We start from the raw sequence: 21968 nt of genomic DNA, 5'->3' as shown, positions 1-21968 counted from the left end.
TGAGTTTTTATTTACTGTTTGAATCACCACAGAAACACATTCATAACTCGAGTTGTTTTGTGTTTTTTCACACTTTCATGCAGTTAGCAATCTCCCGAATTTAGAGTCAGTTCCACCTTAAATGTGCTGAACCTGCCAATCAATATAAGTCAGTGTTACCCACTTATAGAGCAGGAATAGAGTGATATCAACTATTTTCATCAATGTTTGGAGGTCTCTACCCAGTCTGAATATCTCCAGGTGTCATTGTCCTTCCTTGAGCAGAGAGAGAGAGAGAGAGACTGACAGAGAGAGGGACAGAGAGAGAGAGAGAGAGACAGAGGAGAGAGAGAGAGAGAGAGAGAGAGAGAGAAGAGAGGGGGAGAGAGAGAGAGAGAGAGAGAGAGAGAGAGAGAGACCGACAGAGAGAGAGAGGGAGAGAGAGAGAGAGACAGAGAGAGAGAGAGAGGGAGAGAGAGAGACACAGAGAGAGAGAGAGAGAGAGACCGACAGAGAGAGAGAGGGAGAGAGAGAGAGACAGAGAGAGAGAGAGAGAGGGAGAGAGAGAGACACACAGAGAGAGAGAGAGAGAGACAGAGAGAGAGAGACACAGAGAGAGAGAGAGAGAGAGAGAGACCGACAGAGAGAGAGAGAGAGACAGAGAGAGAGAGAGAGAGAGAGGGAGAGAGAGAGACACAGAGAGAGAGAGAGAGAGAGACACAGAGAGAGAGAGAGAGACACAGAGAGAGAGAGAGAGAGACACAGAGAGAGAGAGAGAGAGAGACACAGAGAGAGAGAGAGAGAGAGAGAGAGAGACTAGCATACCAGACCCTTTGTTTGTTTTTTTACTCGTTTACAGACACTGGAGCTTCCAGCACAAACCGACTGGAGAGCAGCAAATGGCGAGAAAACATCCTCTGAATTTTATAAAAAGTGTTTTTAAGTAAAATCATGAAGACTGCCTTTAACAATTGAGTTAAATCAAGTGTTTTTAAAGAGCAAAGCCACCACACTGCCCTCCAGGACTGGAACTGGGCCTCTCCCGCCTCATGGCACGAGTAGAGGCAGTTTCTGGAAATAATTCTGTGACCACGCTGCCATCTGTGTGTGACTGTGTGTAAGTACAGCCTTAGAACTGCAGTTACAGTGCGCTGCTCGAGGTCAGCCACACGGCGGCGCTATTTGATAACGATAACTAACACAAAGTACAACAAAGCAACTACAGCGATCAGCCAAAATATTAAAAGACCTGTCCTGCGAGACTTGTCCATTATCTCAGCTCCATTCACCATAGAGGAGCACTTTGTAGTTCTAAAATTGCAGACTGTAGTCCATATGTTGCTCTGAATACTTTCTTAGCATCTATCACTTTGCTCCTCAGCGCTCAGGACCCCCACAGAGCAGGTGTGATGTGGTGGTGGATCATTCTCAGCGCTGCAGTGACACTGACGTGGTGGTGGTGTGTTAGTGTGTGTTGTGCTGGTGTAGAGTGGATCAGACACTGCAGTGCTGCTGGAGTTTTTAAACCCTGTGTCCACTCTCTGTCCACTCTGTGAGACACTCCTCCCTCGTTGGTCCACCTTGTAGATGTAGAGTCAGAGACAGTAGCTCATCTGTCGCTGCACAGTGTGTGTCGCTCGTCCTCTAGTCCTTCATCAGTGACACAGGACGCTGTCGGCTGGATGTTTTTGGTCGGTGGACTGTTCTCAGTTCAGACACTGAGGGGTTTAAAAACTCCAGCAGCACTGCTGTGTCTGATCCACTCTACACCAGCACAACACACACTAACACACCACCACCACGTCAGTGTCACTGCAGCGTCCTGACTACTGAAAAACAGTATAAAGGAACCTAACAATGTAGAGATACAGATGGACTACAGGCTGTAATTGTATAACTACAGTGTTCCTGAATGGAAGGAGGAGCTTATAACATGGACATAGCCTGTAAAGTGTAGTTTAAACGATGAACAACCCCCTTGTGACCGGTAGGGGACGCCGCCGCCGCGGGAAATATTGAAGTGGAGATTCGAACCCGCGCTGCCGCTGAGTAACTCACAGAGTTTAGAGTGATGCAGAAGTGATCACTCACTCTCTTTTTCTCTTCACAGCGCTTCAGAAAAACACCCCCAGCTCTTGTACTTGACTTTATTTAACAGAGAAGACCCTCTACATATTTTCCGCCGCCTGCTGTGGATTTTAAAAACCGTTCTTGTGACTAAAATGAGAGACAAAAGTAGGGGAGCACGGAGTTAGCCCCGGAGCTAACAAACACTCGATTCAGTTTTCACCGGTGGAAACAGCGTTAAACGTACAGCGAGAAAAACGGTGTTTTTGGAGGGAAATATTTCATACTTTCTTGCTCATGAAACGTTTTTAAATCAACAAGGAGAGTGTCTCGAGAATAAGGCAAGTTTCTGGACCGTTTGCATCTTTATTGCCACTTGTTGAGCTTTTTATCGAGGAAATTGGCTTCATTTTACGAAGTTCCCATTCCACCTTAAATGCTTCATTTAAGGTGGAAGGGAACATTGGCTCGAGAAGTCAACTGCTGATGTGCTTTTGTTTGAACAGATAGCTTTTCTTAAACATTTGAAGCCTTTTTATTTGAGAGTAAAATGCTTTTCCTGAACATTGTGCTGCGTTTGTGTGAAAATGTCAGTTGGAACGGAATGAAGCTTTGGTCTATTACCTTTTTAACACGGCTTTCACTGGTCCTTCAGTTAAAATAACAGTCCTTCACAGAACCAGGAACTCTCAAATAATCGTTTCGACTTCACAAACAGGCCTTTGTCTCGTTTAATTGTTCAAATGTTTTTGTGGAAATTCGCGTCTGTTGTTGAAAGTTGATTCACAAAGTTTGTACCGATGTACAGTAAAGTCAAAGAAACTGATTTTTAAAGCTGCCTCGATTCATTTCTGCATCGAAATTGTGAAAATACTCGCTGTAACTCTTTCTGAGCTGTTTCTACAACCAACATTGTGTCCTACAGACGTTTCTATCCACAATGTGCTTTGGTATATCTCTTATCTCTGTGTTCTGTGTCTGGACAAGGCTCTCTCTTCTTTTCTTTCTTTTTTTTCGCCCAGGGAAGTAGTTGGTTCTGTGTCTTGTTTTGGAAATGCCTTGCTTCTCCTCAAATAAGAGTGTATTGTTTTATAAAACAGTGTTAAATGATTCAAAAGCCACGTTTCTCTGATTATAATCCATATATAGGAAGCTGTCTTGAATACATGGTTTTGTGAGGTCACAAAATCCAAAATATCCGCATACAGCGCTTTAGCTCCTGAATTTATAAGGAGTGTTTCATTGTGGACTGCTTTCTGAATGGAACAGTAGGGCAATATGATGTTTTATAGTCATTATTGTGATTATTGTGCTGTCACTAAAACTGATATGATGCTCAGAGCCTGCTGTGGATGATGATAGAGTGCTTTAGTAATAGTGCCTACTTAGAGATGTGTATTTGTGGTGGTTCTTGGTTGTCACCAGTGCTTTGTTCATGTGGCGTACAATAGGTATACTTGTATTTTATTGTTGTTGTGATTATAATGTGTGTGCACTCCTAAGGGCAGTCAAACACAGACGTGCTCACGCCAACAGATCTGTCTTAAAGGCACACCTTAAAAAAACAGCCAGGGGTAGGCCATAAATAATGGACCTTCAGGGGAAACACAATGTCCAGTAGATGTCCAGTTCTTAATATAAAAATAATACAAATGCCTCATTTCTTTGCTTTCTAGCGTCTGTCAGTGCGTTCAGCAGCTTGTGGCCTTCCCCACGGCTGCCCATTGTTTGGCACTGGAAAAATCAGCAGGGTTTCGTTCACCCTGGCGTACCCTACCTCCACCGAATACTCTTGAGTTTATTTCACATCTGACCCACTAAAAATCCTCCTGCTGCATTTGTGAGTAATGTCTGAATGTAGCTGTGGAAAATCAGGATCACCAAGAGAGAAAGAGAGGGAAGAAGAAGGAAAGAGAGAAGAAAGATTGGCGTGTCGGTGTGCGGCGAGGGTTTTTTGTTTTTCTCGTTCTTATTGATGTTTCTATGCCTTCATCAATGGGAGTGTTTTCCCGTCTTTAAAGGATTGATGGAAAATGATCACTGTTGACTGTTTGGCTCCTTTGTCCCAAATGGAGTCGGATCTGCAGGGGGCATGGTTTTGAGTCTGATGTATATTTTTAAACTCCATCCAGAGGTCAACAGTAGATTGTTGGTTTGGGAGGGTGTATAGTTGGGATTTGTCAGTATGGGTTTTCAGAGGCAGTAGCATGAACAGATATGGTCTCAGGGTCCTGGGTGTGATCCTTGTCTCAGGTGTGTGGGATCAGGAACAGCATCGAAGCGTTGTGTGCACGCCGTGTGGTCTCGACCTCATCTGAGCGTAAAATTCGCAAAAATTCAGTGGGTGGGAAACCCGCTACTGTCCACAGGTGTGAGTGAGTTACTGAGTGAGTGTGTGATGCCTTGTGTTGGACCAGCACCCTGTCCGTGTTCCTGCCACTGCCCCCACCTCGACCCTGATCGGGATGAAGTCCTTACAGACGATTAATAAGTAAATGAATGAACGCTGAGGCCACTGTTTCGTGTGTTTATCAAACATGGCTTTGTGTAATTGTGTTTAATAGAGTCAAACATTCACTCTTTGAAACGGGTCAAATGCCTGCCCTTTATTTTCTGCAGCTCTCTACAGTGCATTGTACCAAGCGTCTACTGCAGTGACAGAGTGGGGTCAGGCTCTGGTGCCGTTCCACATGACGCAAGCTGGCGATGACAGTGGACTTTTATGGGGCAATGACAGGAAATTAATTTACGCTGAAGAATATAGAGCTGCTGCAGGCTCGGTAAGCCCCTTATTGGTTGCAGCTCATAAATGTCTTCAGCTGGGCTTGGACCTGAAGCTCAGTGGACTTTTCACAAAGTCTTTTTTTGTTTGATTTAGAAAACGCTCTGAAGGGACAGAACCCCTGGAAAGTTTTGGTTGATTACAGAGAGCTTTAGGGGTGGGGACAGACGTGAAGTTGATGCAGAAATAATTGAGTTTGCCTACATCTGACCCATGCGTTCGTGCAGAGCTACTGTTTCTGGACTGGGGAAGATTTATTGGAAGCTGGAGGAAATCCCATTCAACTACATGAGAAACCCTGTGGTTTTTACTGATATTACGTTAAACCAGATTTGCCATGTTTAAAAGCAGCCTGATATTGTCCTGAAAAATCACAATATTTCTGGGTATTTTTGTGATAGTTGTATTTTTGCCGATATTACTAAAGACCTATAAAGATATTTCATTAAATTCAAGAACATTTGCAACTAAATAAATGTTTCCGTTTTGTTTTAGTAAAAAGGTTAAGTTTCAGTGTTCTCCCTGTGTCTGTGTGGGTTTCCTCCAGGTGACTGTCTGTGAGGAGTGTGGTGTGTTCTCCCTGTGTCTTTGTGGGTTTCCTCCGGGTGACTGTCTGTGAGGAGTGTGGTGTGTTCTCCCTGTGTCTGTGTGGGTTTCCTCCGGGTGACTGTCTGTGAGGAGTGTGGTATGTTCTCTCGGTGTCTGCGTGGGTTTCCTCCGGGTGACTGTCTGTGAGGAGTGTGGTGTGTTCTCCCTGTGTCTGCGTGGGTTTCCTGCGTGTGCTCCCTTTTCCTCCCACGGTGTCCTCCCGCGGATGTGAATGTGAGATTGTGTGTGTGTTGCCCTGCATAGGACTGGCGCCCCCTCCAGTATGTTTTCCCTCCTTGCGCCCAGTGATTCCTGGTAGGCTCCGGACCCACCACCGGCCTGAACTGGATAAGGGTTACAGACAGTGAATGAATGTTGAGATTAAATCTGTAAAAATGTGACAACAGTTAATCTGTCACAAATCTAAAAGTGCAGAATATTTAGTGCACACACACACACACAGCAAATGTACACAATAATACCAAAAAAATCCCTTAAAACTTCACAGTAAATGAAAGATATAACGTAGATGCTGTGCTGAGTGAGTGTAGTCTGTCTGTTTGGGTAAAGATATAACGTAGATGCTGTGCTGAGTGAGTGTAGTCTGTCTGTTTGGGTTAGAGTTCGTTGGCTGTTGAGCTCCTCGCAGTGTATTTGACTTTCCTCAAACTCGACTGGGAGCTTCTGATTGAGGTGAAGCGGATCAGTTGTTTCCCTGTTTTGTTGTTACAGGTTTTTTGTGTCTCACGCTACCGTGGTTTGTTGTACCTCTGATATTTTGTGACTAAACCACCTCCACACCGCTGAAGTCACTCAACTTTTTGGAACAAACTCCTCCACCGCAGAGACATTTCCGTCATACTGCTGCTGAGTCTAAATGACTCACGTAATGAACATGCATCATGTTGTGCTGAACTGCATGTTATCATATGTGTGTGTGTGTGCTTTTAAAATCATTTAAAAATGTTATCACAATATCACTGTGAGCCTTAATATGAAGCCCTTAGCTCCCAGGTATTGAGCTGTTGTTGCAGTGGAGCAGTGTTTTCTAACACGATGGAGCACAATCCAGTGGCATGGTGTTTGAGAGCATGAGCTACTTGCCCTTCTTCGTAACCTTTTCTCACTGCGGTTGAATGCCTTCAAATCCTCACAGCAATGTCCCAACACCTACTGGAGCAAAGACAATGAAAAATGGCTGATTACTGCCCTTCATTTCAGACGAAATACAGCGCGAGTGCTTTGATTAGGGCTGGACGATACGGCCAACATTTATATCACGATATATTTTTTAGTCTCTGTCGATATGATATAATTCCAATATCGATATTATAATAAAAACAGGTTTTGTCAATATTAATATTTTAAAACTAACTTTAAAGTCGAGTGCAATTAACTGACAACAGCGCCCTCTAATGACCATCAGACAGATGCTGTAATTAATGTATATTGAAAATGTGTTTGAAAATCCCATTGTTACTGTGATATTTATTGATATAGAATTATTGTCCAGCCCTCGCTATGATACAGATGATACTGTTACAGTGGTGTGTTTTTGTGGCTGGTATATTGTCCCAGAAATAATTGCGATACCATTTTATGACACTGATATGATTATAATATCACATAGTAAAGCAAATGGCTAGTTATTAAGAATGTTCAGACACTGGAATTGGAACAGAACGACTGTTTAAATATAATAAATAAAGGCAAGTTTAATTAAATATAATCAATGTTTTTAAACAAACCACATAATGGCCCCAGAACCGAGAGAAAAACAGAAGTGAGCGAGCGGCTAAAATACTGGGGACATTCGTTCCTATGTAAACAAACATGGCACTAAACGCAGTGGACAGCACTGAGCTCAGCAAAAAGTATTGAGGAAATGAAATGTAATATGAGACAGGCTTAGATACAGATTTATTCATTAAAGCCACAGTCGCTGCGGCTGCATTTTGGGGCGGAGCTTGGGTTTGCGAGTTAGTTTCTACAACGTAGAGGCTATCAATTATCTACAGAAGCACTGAATCGGTTGTTGCTGAGTTTTTAAAATGCGCTGAATGTCCATTCCACCCTAAAGACCGGTGCATCTGGCGTTTTTGGGCCGTGGTAAAGAGAGTTCTCTAATCTAAAAAAGTGCCTCAAAGCGCTCTGACACGGATTCGGGAGGGTGTGTCATTTGTGGAGAGAAAGCGCTTTCAACTCTCCGTCAAATTACCGTCCCGACTTTGGTGGTGTGGATTCCTGATGATGCAAATGTGGCGGTGATGTGCGGAAATTGTTTAAGTTGAGAGTTAGCGTGCCGAACATGGCATTCTCCAGCTTTGCCGCAGTGGGCTTTCAACTGGAGTTTATAAATAACCATAATTGCAGAGTGTGTAGCAGGAAAAACTCGTCTGCTCGTGGTCCTGTTTGCCTCTTAATGATTTTTCCACTGGGCGACCAAACCTCTTACTCATGAAGTTTTGAAAAGGGATGAACTGATTCCAGGCCTGTGCCGATGACTGATGTTCTTGTTTTCAGAAACCAGAGCTGAGCGATATGTGTGAAGCGCTAATATTGAGATTATATTTATACAGATCGCTTAATCAATGCTGAGGCATGTGGTTATTTTAATATTCATGTGAGCAGCAGGGTGGCGCTAGAGGTAATGTCGCTGACAGCCCCTGGGTCTTGGGGTTGTGGGTTTGAACACCACCTCAGGGTCACTGCCTGTGAGGCGTGTTCTCACTGTGTCTTTGTGGGTTTCCTCAAGGTGCTCTGGTTTCCTCCTACAGTCTAGAATAAAAACACATGTTGGTAGGTGGAGTGGCTGTGTGACACAGGTGTGTATGAGTGAGAGAGGGACTGCACAGGTGTGAATGTGTGAGTTACTCATTGAGTGTATGAAGCTATCCACAGGTGTGTGTGATAGATATTCAGTTTGTAATGCCCTGTGATGCTTGTGTTCCCGCCTGGTGCCCAGTGACTTAGTGTAAGTTCTGAACCCACCGTGGATGAGGGAATGAGCTTTCAGGGAATGAATGAATAAATATTGATTACACACAGTGAGGAGTGAGGTCCAGGGCAGATGTTGGAGGATAAGTCCTGTGTAACTCAGCTGTAACTCATCCAAAACCTAGTGGCTTGAGCGATGTTACTCTAGAGAAGCGTCTCACTGGTCCAAGGCTCTTGCAGCACCACAGGCTCTTGTTACTCTAACACTGACGGGAGTGGCTCTAATATCCACCCCCTCGGCTTTGAGTCGGCCTCTGAGGTCATGCAGGAAGTGGCCTGTCTGGAGTTGGTGCTGTGGACGGAGTGATTGTGTGTGTGCACTTTATAAAACATATCCTTCATCCTCAGTGGGCAGTAGTTGTGGTCATTCATTACTTTCCGGTTAGTTGTGTGAGCTCTGGTGGCTACACTGGCTCTTAAATCAATATTGTATCCCAGAGTGCTGTAGTCATCCTCACAGCGGTAAACATCATCGCGAGGAATAACAGCACCGTCAGTGTAGGACACAGGCGCAAACAAAGGAGGACAGTTCAGTTCAGGTTGGTGTTGGACGCTGCGTAGTTGTGACTCATTTCACTGTGTATTTATTGTGTTTAAGATCAGCCATAACATTAAAAATGACCTCCATTTCTTGTGCCACTGACCGTACAGGAGCACTACGTACTTTGTTAGGTGCCTTTCCCAATGTTTTTCAATGCTCAGGACCACCAACGCTACCCCCCCCCACACACATTGTTCTAAGAATAATGAAACCTAGGAGTCCATGCTGGCTCGGTGCCGTTTGGTGGGGTATCTGCCCTTTAATCTGCAGTCCTGCGTTCATCTGGTTCATCAGAAAGCTGCGTGTTTACCTCATCGCATCGCGAACACAAACTCTGATTATAAACCCAGCCATTCATTTGTGAATGCGAGAGCAAACATGGCTCGGTCCTCCTCTGAATCAAAGTAAACATGCAGGCTTCAGGAGGAGGGTTTATAAAACTGTTTATGCTCAGGTTCCTTCAAGAAATACACGTTTCTGCTGGAGACACAGAGGAGCTTCACCAGGAAAACTGGCTTTTGGACACTCTTTAGTTGTTACTTGGAGTTTTGTGGGCGTCAGACAAGCGATAAAGCACGGGAAAGTGAATGTCAGTGTTTTTTATTGTGATGAAACATGTGTTTCACACAGAGTCACATGGCTCTGAGCTGCTTCTCGAGTGACTTTTATGAAATGGCAGCAAAATTCAGCATAAAGTTCACCCACTTTGGGTCAAATTTAATTATTTCATTAGTAGCTGTAAGTACAAGACAAAAGAACAATGATCATTGATGGTACGCTACAGCTGCCAAGCAACAACGTGGACCATAAATGTATATACCTTCAGTGTCTAATATACAGTGTCATTCTTTCCGAAAACCTCCATTACGTGTTGCCTCCGCTTGAAGGTAATTAATAGTTTTTGGAGGGACTTGCTTTTTTGTTTTATTATGTTAATTACGTTAGTTGAGTTTTACAGCTCAGCCAATCAGATTTTAAAACGGGCACTTTGCGTTTTATACGAATAAACAAACTCGTAACCCACGAGCGCTTATTTCCATTAGACCTTTGAACTGTATCCAACATTGTTTACAAGCTTTATAAAGGTTTTCTTAGAGAGAGTGGGTACTACAGAGAGAGAGAGACCTAGAGAGAAAGAGACTGTGAGGAAACAGTGATATGAGTGTGGCTGAGAGAGAGAGAGACAGTGAGATGGACCAATAGGAAGAGAGAGGTACAGAAAGACTAGAGAAGTGAGAGAGACCGAGAGGAACTGCAGAATAGTCTAAATTCTTCACGTGTAATGGTTTGTGTGGTTTGACATGATTTGATGGTTTTGGTTCTCAGTTTAGAGACTTGTTAATGTTGTGCGTGTTGAGTTTTGCTGGAAGTAGTTCTGGAAAAAACCTGTTAAAACACTTCATGAAAACTCACAAACACTATTTAAATAAATAAATAAAATAAAGAAAGGTTTTCTGAAAGTGGTTCTGCTGTGGCGCCCGGTTTGGTGTCTCTCTCTCTCTTCGTTTCCAAAACAGATCTAATTAATGAAATGAGTTTTCCTCCTGACGTTTGCTCAGTTGGAGTTTCTACGAGCCGTCGTTGGGCAGAAGCGGACCCCGTGTTTGGCAGCAGATGGATCTGTGCTAGAGTTTGAGAGAGATTTCTGCTCCAGAGCCTCCTCCTAAATCAAGATTAGCAGAAAGTAGAGTGGAGAAACTAAGCACGAATCCTTTTCAGAGATCAGAGGGGAGGTGTAATGCATATCATTAAAGGCAATGTTCACGAATGTAATAATAATAAAATTCAGATGTTTCCTCACCATTCGCTGCTCTCCAGTCGCTTTGCGTTGGAAACCAGTTTAATGTGTTTTCGAAGCCCCAGAGTCGCCCCGGTATTTTAGTCTTTCTCTCTCTGCTCAACGGCAGAGGCATCTGGAGTTAAAACAACAGAGAGACTCCAAACGTTGAAAAACATGAACCGAAAGGTGGCAGCCGTGGCCTAATGGTTAGAGAAGAGGGCTTAGGACTTTGATTCCCCACAACTGACAGGAAAATTGGGGCCAATTGGAGTGAAGGCATAGCACTGTTCTCCTGTGTTCTGTGTGTGTGTGTGTGTGTGTGTGTGTGTGTGTGTGTTCTGTGTGTGTATGTGTGTGTTCACTGTCACAGATGGGTTAAAAGACACATTTAGTTATACCTTCTGCAATGACGAGTAATTGCACATTGAATTTACATTTATGTGGGTAATAGACTTATATTTGCTGTTTGTGGTCATTTAAGGTGGAAATGTCTCCAAACTCGGGAGACGGCTAACTGCGTTAGCGACAGCGCTACAAAACTAAACAGCTCAAGTTACACACGAGTTTCTGTGGGGAATTCAAACAGTGAATAAACACTTACAGACAATTTACACGTCAGTTACCTACAAACAACATACCGTTCCACCTTAAAAGAGCTTAGAGCTGCGTCTCCCCCCAATCGTAGACGTTCCCTTTGATATACAGAAGTGAATCGTGTTGATTTGTTGATGCTGATGTGAGAAATGTCTCTTTTAGAAACTGAGACTACTCCACGTTTAACATGCGCTCACACACACACACACTCACATACCCACCTGTTTATTTGGATTGTTTGCATTTATTTTACACACACACGGAAAACACCATTGTTCAGGACCAGCAGAAGAGGATCCTGGACTTTGCATTTTCTTTGTAAACAAATCAATTAATTGTTTATTTTCCTTTCTTTTTCCCCATTTGCTGTGATCATAAACTAAGAGCCAGCTGAACACTGAAATACCACCACACAGACCTTATCATGGACATTTAGGGCGGGAGTAGACGGGGTCAGACGTGAATATGATTCTCCTGTCATCACTCAGGACGGTCTTGTCCTAAAATAACACACAGGGTGAATGTTGACGTTACTGAGAGTGTATCTTATCGTGGTACAGATCACAACAAACATCTCATCAGGAAACGTGTCGTTACAGCGCTGCAACCGAAGGGTTAAAGAAAAAGAGAAAGAGGGGAGAAAACAATGTTTTTCTCTTTAAACCGCAGCAGCTCTGGGTCGGACGGTAAAACGCTGTCAGAAAGGCGAGGCTGAGAGATTCCGTTCGGAGATGCCAGCTAATCCCAGAGCTCCGAAGCGGAGCAGAATCAACAGCGACACTCCGTCACTCTCTGATTAATGGAGCTGTAAAGTCAGTAGGTTTAAAATAGCAAACGGAGTATCGGGAACCCGGGAGACTTAAAGGAGAACAGCCTTTTTAAACAGATGCTGATCCGCTCGGACACAGCAGGGTGAAAAGAGAGGCATGTGATTAGCAAAAGCTTTGCAGCTGATAGTGGGCTGACATTACCAGGTCCACCTTGATCGTCTTAGACGTATTTTAACCCTTCTCCACTGTTTAGAGGTTTTGTTCCTGCAGTGATGACATGAAAGGGTTACTCTCTCAGGCTGTACTTGGTCCTGTGAGGAGAATTTAAAGTGTGGATTATCAGTGTGTAATTTTCCAATCATTTCCAGAGAAGATATTTTTGGTTTTCTTTTAAATATTTCTGTATTTTCCTCCGCGAACCGTCTGCTGATTCTGGGACAGATGACTATGGGCCTCTCTGTATCTGAAGTGAATTAGAGCCCTGTCCTGCTCTGTACTCTCAGTGTGACTTCAGGAGAACACTGAACACATGAGCGTATGGTGTAGTGGTGTAGTTTAGTGCTGGGAGATGTATAATTTCTACTGGTTTGTCTGTATTGCTGTCATCTCGTCATTGACTTTCACTTTTAATTAAATTAACAGAATTAAATTGTTATATTTATATTTCCGTTCTTGCGATTTGCCAAACGTCTTTATTAACTTCACCCGTGGTCTCTAGGAGCTTAGGGATACATTTGAGTTATTTACTACTTAATTTCTGCCATTTTAAAAGTGCATTCGTTGAGAATCTGTTCATTTTTGCAAGGAAATAAATAGGAAAATGGGTCTGTCTCCATGCTCTCGGCGACTGTTCGTGCCGCATTAATTGGTCTGATTTGAGGAATATCAAACGTTGAAAGGTGATCCGCGAGTTTTCAGCGACGCTGTTCTAAGATGCAGTTTTATGAAACGTGGTCCATCTACGGGTTTATGAATGATATTTGTTAAAAGCAGTGTCTGAAACGTCCTAAGTGCTGCTTTCTGAGGTAGGAGGTTTTTTTTTGTCTGAATCTAATGTTTGTGAAAGTGTTGCCTTGGTTTGTTTTAAAGTTGTATTTCGCCGTTTTTTATGGAAAACCATGTAATCCTCTTTACTGTATTATTTAAACACAGCTGCTGTTCTTCACACTGTGTGAAAATTACACGAGGAATGGACCAATAGAAAAGCTTCAAAATGACTTTTTACCAAAAATTACTTTTTAAAATTGACTTCTGAAACTTACAAACGTTTTTTCCCCCTTCTTCTGTAAAGTTATTATTTTGGAGATGAATGCTTTTCATTGGACGGTGACATTTTATGTTTCTGTCTAATGAAGGTTTGCATATGTTTTTCCTGGCCGTGTTGCGACCTAATAAAATAAGTCCTCTCCGTACGAACCTTCAGCTTGTTCAAAGATGCAAATGTCCATGTTTCCATTTGGTTTGTGTAATTCATTTGAACCCCAGGGCTGCACAGTGTCAGGTGTAAAGCAGGGGGCAGTGGTGATGGAGCTGTTAGAGGCCAGAGGCAGCAGGCCGTCGTAATGCCAACTGTAATAGAAGATGATAATAGAGTAATAACAGAGTGGAGCGAGCCGAAGGTGGTCAGTGTCGCCTGTTTGTAGAACAGTAACGGGCGAACGGGCTCTCGGACCGACCTGGATTTTATGTTCAGGGCCAAGTTTGAAGGTTGCCTCCAACATATAGAGACCTTCATGTCAAAATACTGCTTTCTCAGGCCCTGACGTGTGAGAGAGAGAGAGAGGACGAGACATCGAGGTTGCTATCTTCTGTTTCTGACACAACCATAATGTTGTTGTTTTTTGTGTCTGCAGTGTAGCTTCTACTTCCCTTCTGTGACTTCCTCTACTTATTTCTGCCCGTGACCTTTTTAATTCAAATTTGGGATTAAGGTATTTTCCAAAGGCACTATATTATTATCTGAAGCTGTTGTATTTTTGCCATTTTAGTTAAATGATGAATTGCACAATAGTTGTGTGTTTTTACACGTGCGGCACCTCCTGGAACCGACTCTCAACTCACTCAATCACATACTCACTCTCATTTGACAAAACGCTCCGCTGTACACTCTTCAAAATAAAGGTGCTACAAAAGATTCCTTGAGCAAAGCCACAGAAGAACCACTTTTGCTTTCATACGGAACCTCTTTTGCTGATGTGTATGAATGGGTAGAGAACTTTTGAGATGAAGGGATGGACGCTCACACATTTCTTAAATAAACGTAGTTCTCTATGGAACCCAGACTGGTTCTCCTATAGCATCACGTGAAGAACCAATTATAGCACCTTTTAATTTTAAGAGTGTTGGTGCTGGTCGGTGCTGTGTATCAGCGACAGTGCCCTACGTGTAGGTTTTCATATTGAAATCAGTTTGAAAGGGTGCAGGGCTAATCTAGGAATTGCAGCTTTAATTCAAACAGAGTTGAGTTACGAGTTAAGGGTTGTTCCTCGTGCGCCGAGGGAGTTTTCCCTGACTTGCTGGCATTTAAGGCTTGGTCCCGGATCTGTGTAAAGCTGCTTTATGCCGTCATTCGGTTGTGAGGAGTGCTATGTAAATAACATTTGATTGATTAGTTGATTAATGTGGGAACGGGAATGTTTAAATGTTTTCCCTTCACTAAATTTAAGGATCACACCTGAGGGGAAAAAAGTGCTGCTCTCCTTTATGTAATCACATTCTAACCACAGTTTAAATGTTGCTGGTGATCACTGTGTGATTTGTCGCCCAGGTCGTCCAGCCTTATCCAGCACGGTCTGCTCTGGACTGTCTGAGGAACTCAACTGAAGTCCAAATGGCACATGTTTTTCATCTAAAGGCCATCATTGGTTTCACTGTAAGATGCCAGTCACTGATCATCAACGTTAACCAAAGTGCATTTTTCTCTCAGCACGCTTTCAGACGGGTGACGTTTACTAAGAATTTTTGGTTCTCCGTTCTTTTGATTGGACGACTCTCAAACCAGAACCTGGAAGTTCAGCGTGGTCCGACTTCATTTGACGAAGTTCAGATCTGCTCAGTGTGGGAGCGAATCAGTTCTGAACAGTGACTGCGCCGTAGTCGTGACCTGCTTTTCTGGAAGATGGCAGTCAGTGAAATCGTTGGTGCACGTAGCGATCGTGGTTATGACCATGCTGTACGTTGGCTGTGTGTTTACATTTTTGTCGATTAGTATTAACCCACAAAAGCCCATGGTGACACATGCCCCATACCCTTTATAAGGTCCCCAAAGTTCCCCACACAACTTTTATCCTTCTCTTTAAATCATGGTGTCCCTGAGTGACTTTTACTGAACGTCTTGGAGGCAGTCACGTCAGTGTGAGTTTGTGAACGTGTGACTGCGTTTAACGAATGACTGTGATTGGTGAGTACAGAGACCATAGAAAGGCTTACTTTAAAAGCACATTTGTGTTTCTCCAACATTTTTAACCATTCAAATGCTTTAGTAACCGGTCCTGTGTCACATACGATGCCCTGTGATCACATTTAAAAAAAAACAAAATATGACTAAATTGTTATTTTGATATTTTAACCCAAAATTAATTACAGAAAACGGCAAGAAATATGGGGAAAAAAAAGGTGTTCTTCGGTCTGTTTTAAAGTCTGGGCTCATATGGGTTAATGAACCAGGGGCTCCACGTTACAGCGACAGTTGTCTTGTCTTGTTTCGAACTAAGGAAGCTGCCAAAGCCAACACTGATCTTAATCAGAGCAGTGTGTTGTGAGAAGGAGAACTTGTCTTCGTCCTTTTCTCACTGTCTTTAAGCAGTATTTAATGAATAAGAAGTGCTGTAATGACTATTTTGTACATTTCTCATTGGTGAATGTGGGAGGTGAGCCATCCCCTTTATTCTCAGACTGAATTCATTTAAACTTTAACAAACTCATCTAAATCCAACTCTAATTCCAAAGCCCATGTGTAGTTTAGCTTAGCCCCAGCATGAGTCTGATTAAAGGAACACTAGGTAAGTGTAATGAACTTTTACAGCACTGCCCTGAAGGGGGATAAAGGGAGGGGGATGAAAAGAGGTTGTCCCCGACCCTCCTCCAAAAGTTACATAGCGCAGTTTCTGCAGTGCTGACCCTGAAGTGGCAGTGACAGAGGTGGTGTTCTCCCTGTTACAGCTGAGTGGAGCATCGCAGTGATTTTAAAGCTGTCTGTTGGAAGTAAAAATACTACCTAGTGTTGCTTTAATCGATTAATGCAATGAAAAGTCAATTGTAAAATGTCAGGAACCACAAATTAACCATTTCTCAGCCTGTGTTCAATGTGGTGCCACTGTTTCGCTGGTGTGTGTTGTGTTCCCCGACGTCTGGAATAGCACGCATCATTAAACGTTGTGTCCTGATGTTAATAAACATCACCGACTCTTTACAGCAGCCGCGTCGACCCGTCTCTGATCAGTGAGGAACGTTGTTTGTTTATGTCCCGTGACTGAGACTCGGCCGGTCGCGCTGACGCTCTTTAATGGGGTGAGACTCTGGAGCTGAGCACATGTGAGACAGCGGGAGGTTTCCTGCCGTTTAAACGAGGGGCAGTGTTTTTTGAGCTCGTCTGAGACTGAATTCTCTCGGGGGGGGGAGTCTGCTTCATCTTTTTTGTCCCAGTCTCTCACTCCATTAATGAAAGTGTCTCGGGTCAGGACGCTGCCCACACTCGCTGTCCATTTTATCAGCTCCATTGACCACACAGGACCGTGTCGCAGTTTTAAAGTTACAGTCTGTAGTCTGTCGCTCTGCAAACTTTGTTAGAGTCATGTCTAAGTTAAAGGAACACGTTTTTTTGCTTCTAGGGCTCCCCCTAGTGTAATTCATTTTTACAGCATAGGTATTGAAATCAATGAGTAGAGGGAAGGAAGGGGGTGGTTTCCTACCCTCCTCCAAAAGTTACATAGTGTACTTTCTGCAGCGTTGAGTCCGGAGTAGCAATGACAGAGGCTGTACTCTCCCTCTTTCAGCTCAGTGGATCATCACAGGGATTTTGATGCTGTAATTTTAAGGTAAAATACTACCTAGTGTTCCTTTAAAATGTAAAAAGTTTCTGGACGCTGGAACCGGTCGTTATGACCTTGTAGTGGCTGTGGTAGTATCTCTCCCAACATTGCCTTCGGTGAAGAGCCCTCGTCTCGACCGTCCAGGTGGAGAGGGTATTGTCCAGGTACTGGATGAAGATGAGAACGGAAATCTACACCCGTGTGTGGTCACTATGGAATATAGTGTACTGCTGAGTGGACATTTTCCTCCTCCTCCTCCTCCTCTGCTCCCTCCATCTGCTGAAAGACTTACAGGCCTTAAATCGAGGTGATCTTTAAACAAAAGCCCTGTTTCTGTTTCAGCCGCACATTCCTGTTTGGAGACAACTCTCTCATTCAGAACAACTCCAGCTGCATCTGGCCTCCATAAAGAGTCCATGGCTGAATTACCTCAGGACTTTCCCCCCTCCCTTCTCCTCCTTTCTTTCTTTCTTTCTTTCTTGTTCCCTTCCTCTGGGACTTTGGGCCGGGAGCGTGGCCAAATGCAAAGTCTCCAACAGCGAGGTGTCGGGGGAGGTCTGAGTGGAGCTTGTGTCCTCGGCTTGGTTCTGTTCGATTACCATCAAAGAAATCTTTCCTCTTCGGGATAAATCTGTTAGCATCGTTTTGTCGGTGATTTATTATTAAAAATTACGCGGCCCCTGAAGTCTGAGGTAGAACATAAAACACACAGAGACGTACAACACTCCCTCAGTTTAACAGTCTGTTCCCTCATTTTAGAGATCCATCCTTTAGTTTAAATAAAGCATCCTCTCAAAATAATAAATCATTCCCTCAAATTAGTGGCTAAAAATGACGTGATGCTGAGACCACGTTCACACACAGAGATAAAACTCTCACGTTTAACTCACAAAACCCAAATTAAAGTACGATATGAAGCTGCAGTAATGATCATTAATGTCTATAGGAATAAAGAGTGCAGACTAATGGAGGCATGTTGTTGTTTTCACATTGAAACTCTGTGGTGGTGGTTTCCCTTGAGAAGGAGGTTTTAACTCAACAGTCACTTTGTTTGTTTGTATTTGACTCCACTAATGTGTCAGTGTGTGTTTTTAGTCTTCAGCTAATCACTGATCTGTACAGAGATGAGGATTATCTTCTGAGAGAAAGAGGGGGGGGGGGGCAGCCAGGTTTTTTCAGGTTTGAGACACAGATAATCAGAGAGAGAGACAGATAGTCAGAGAGACAGAGTGAAAGGGAGACAGAGAGACAGAGTGAAAGAGAGACAGTCAGAGTGAAAGGGAGACAGTTAGACAGACAGACAGTCAGAGAGAGAGACAGAGTGAAAGAGAGACAGTCAGAGAGACAGAGTGAAAGAGAGACAGTCAGAGAGACAGAGTGAAAGGGAGACAGTTAGACAGACAGACAGTCAGAGAGAGAGACAGTCAGAGAGACAGTGAAAGAGAGACAGACAGACACAGTCAGAGAGACAGACAGACACAGTCAGAGAGAGAGACAGAGTGAAAGAGAGACACTCAGAGACATAGTCAGGGAGACAGAGACAGAGTGAAAGGGAGACAGACAGAAAGGAAGACAGATAGTCATAGAGACAGTGAAAGGGAGACAGAGACAGACAGAAAGGAAGACAGATAGTCAGAGAGACAGTGAAAGGGAGACAGAGACAGACAGAAAGGAAGACAGATAGTCAAAGAGACAGTGAAAGGGAGACAGAGACAGATAGTCAGAGAGACAGTGAAAGGGAGACAGAGACAGACAGAAAGGAAGACAGATAGTCAGAGAGACAGTGAAAGGGAGACAGTCAGAGAGACAGACAGAAAGGAAGACAGATAGTCAGAGAGACAGTGAAAGGGAGAGAGACAGTCAGAGAGACAGAGTGAAAGGGAGACAGTCAGAGACAGACAGAAAGGAAGACAGATAGTCAGAGAGACAGAGTGAAAGGGAGAGAGACAGTCAGAGAGACAGAGTGAAAGGGAGACAGTCAGAGAGACAGACAGAAAGGAAGACAGATAGTCAGAGAGACAGTGAAAGGGAGAGAGACAGTCAGAGAGACAGAGTGAAAGGGAGACAGTCAGAGAGACAGACAGAAAGGAAGACAGATAGTCAGAGAGACAGTGAAAGGGAGAGAGACAGTCAGAGAGACAGAGTGAAAGGGAGACAGTCAGAGACAGACAGAAAGGAAGACAGATAGTCAGAGAGACAGAGTGAAAGGGAGAGAGACAGTCAGAGAGACAGAGTGAAAGGGAGACAGTCAGAGAGACAGACAGAAAGGAAGACAGATAGTCAGAGAGACAGTGAAAGGGAGAGAGACAGTCAGAGAGACAGAGTGAAAGGGAGACAGTCAGAGAGACAGACAGAAAGGAAGACAGATAGTCAGAGAGACAGAGTGAAAGGGAGAGAGACAAAGCTAAATGTCCCTTGTGATCTCCTGTAGCTGGTGAAGACTGCGGGTTGTTCTTTTTTGGTAATGTGTTGGTTTGTGGCTCGTTGCTGACTCTGTATGAGTTTGCAGTCATCTACGTCTGTGCTCACTAATGACTCGTCTCGTTCTCATTTGCTCAATGTTCGCACAAGAAACCACAGAGGAACACCATGCTCTCTGAACTCACTAAGGTTTAGGGCGGGCACCATTAGCTCTTAAAGAAGACACGTAAGACATTTAGGATGAGATTAATTCCACATTAAATCCACAGCCCGACAGAGGTCTGTGTTTATAGACAACACTAATTAATAAGGAGTGAATTCAGCTGCTTTAATCCTCACTCTTTCTGAAACTGAGCAGTGCAGCAGTGTGTATGATATTCGTAGAAAAGAGGCCAAAGGGGTGTGAAGCCTCTCAGCACTGGGCTGTATTCTCTGGAGCGACGGAGCACCATCCAGTTCCTCAGGGATGAGTTGAAGTGGTGTTTGTGATCTAGAAGTCCACAGCTACTGAAGTGTGTGTGTGTGTGTGTGTGTGTGTGTGTGTGTGTGTGTGTGTGTGTGTGTGTGTGTGTGTGTGTGTGTGTGTGTGTGTGTGTGTGTGTGTGTGTGTGTGTGTGTGTGTTTTCTAATTTAAGGCGTTTTGACCAAAGCTGAGCCCGTGCTGCAGTTTCTCATTAAGTTGAATGGGTCTTGTATTTTACTCTCGTTCCCTAAATCTCATCTCCACCAAGTCTCAGCGGGCGCAGCAGGGACGGGTCGATCACGAACGCGGTCTGCTCCGGTTTCTTAGTTTATAATAGTTTAGAGTTTGTAAGCAGCTTATTTAACCTGGTTCCTCATAAGAACTCGAGCTTTGTCTCTGTAAGAAGCTAAAGCTGAGCGAGTCCAGCTGGAGAGCCCTTATCTCTGGACTTATCTCCTTTATCCGCTGAAATGTTGAAGTTGTCAGTGACGAGGCTCAAAAACCGCATTGTCCTCGTAGATTACACCCAAAGACGACGTCCAGATCCTCGGGGCTGGGCTTTGAAGCCGAGTGGAGGGGGCGGAGTTGAGCCGGACGGCGTGTAGCTGAGGATAATGACGATGCTGTTTTTTGCGTTTCTGGGCCTGTGGACAGCGGCCTAGTCCGAGATCTGCTGTACTTTCATAAGTCCTCGTTTTTCTGTGAACAGCAACGAGAAAAACAAAAGGAACCCTCAAAATGTATCAGATTTGCTAAATATATTGATGGATGGTTTAAAAATGGAGCGGCGGAGGAACTCTCTGCTTGGTGCACTGTTAAAAATGAGGTATTTTTCAAGGGTGACACTAGTTTTAGAACTGTGACTGCAGAACCTTTTAAAGGGACACCTGTGGTCCAGATATTGGTTATTTTAGTCCAGTGGTCTGATTAACCACACCTCTAGGAGGCTGGTTGGTGTCGCTAGTTGTAGCTGCTATGTATAGTAATAGTATAGTAATATCCAGCAATGGAGAACCTGCAGTGTGTGAGATATTACTGACCTCAGAACCATTCACAAGTTTCCACCTCAGTAGAACTGGTTTTGGACCGGCAACATTGGTGTTCTGTCCTCATCATGTTACTAGAACCGTCAAACCTGTTGTTTAAACGGCCAAAGAGTCTGGGTTCATCGAGAAAATTTGTTTACACGCTTTGCCACCATTTACAGTTATAAGAAAATGAATCGCAGCAATGCATCATGGGTGGCTGTGGAAAAATACATACATCATTGCAATAGATTCCTCATGAGAACTGTAGTTTATATGATGTCTTACGTCCAGATATGACCCAGTAATCGTGATCCAGAACCAGCTCCAGCTCGAGGTCTAGCTCCAACCCGGGCCCGTTGTTGGTGGAAGCGATGATCCGAGTTTATCTTTACATCAACGATACCATAAACAGTGTCAGGTACATCTTAAGGCCTCTTCACACCGAGAATCGGGAAAAAAACAAATTGTACGCGATTCTTAACGTAGTGGAAACTTCACACCAAGACTGACTCATTTTTGTGTCTGCGCTCTGAAACCAGGGAAAGACGTAGGAAGAGAAAGAAGAAACTGATTCATTGAGTAGGTACACACTGAATCCCCCTCAGTCTCCAGAACAACACGGGAGTTCAGCGGTGTTTCCGAAGGTCACTGGGGGAGTTTGAGGTTCTGCTTCTGCGTGTTGCTCCTCTCAGTAAAAGGGATTATATTTTCTTTAACCGCTACAGTTTAGTTCTCAGCGTGTTGGTTGTTTTCTAAGCTTTTGTTTACGGCTGCGAACAACGTGACTGTCCAGTCACCTACTTCCTGGTCATGGGATGTATGCAACCATGACAGCGGCGCTCTGATTGGCCGATCTGATTTTTATCTGTTCAACAAGTTCAAATTCAAAACCTACCGCTGCGTCACAGTCCGTCAGTTTCGGATTCTT

General features: G+C 43.9%; 1 protein-coding gene across 5 annotated transcripts in view; it reads left to right on the top strand.

Annotated features, from left to right (window-relative positions):
- The first annotated feature begins 1997 nt into the window (after window positions 1-1997).
- Window positions 1998-21968, top strand: part of si:zfos-588f8.1 — an 82908-nt gene continuing 62937 nt past the window's right edge. For all 5 annotated transcript variants that reach the window (XM_066646879.1, XM_066646877.1, XM_066646878.1 and 2 more), the window contains exon 1: window positions 1998-2387. The gene's annotated coding sequence lies outside the window, so the exon portion shown is untranslated. The remainder of the gene's footprint in view (window positions 2388-21968) is intronic.

The sequence above is a fragment of the Hoplias malabaricus genome, chromosome 16 (genome assembly GCF_029633855.1).
Source record: "Hoplias malabaricus isolate fHopMal1 chromosome 16, fHopMal1.hap1, whole genome shotgun sequence".
Lineage (NCBI taxonomy): Eukaryota > Metazoa > Chordata > Actinopteri > Characiformes > Erythrinidae > Hoplias > Hoplias malabaricus.
This window is presented reverse-complemented; position numbering and strand designations above follow the sequence as displayed.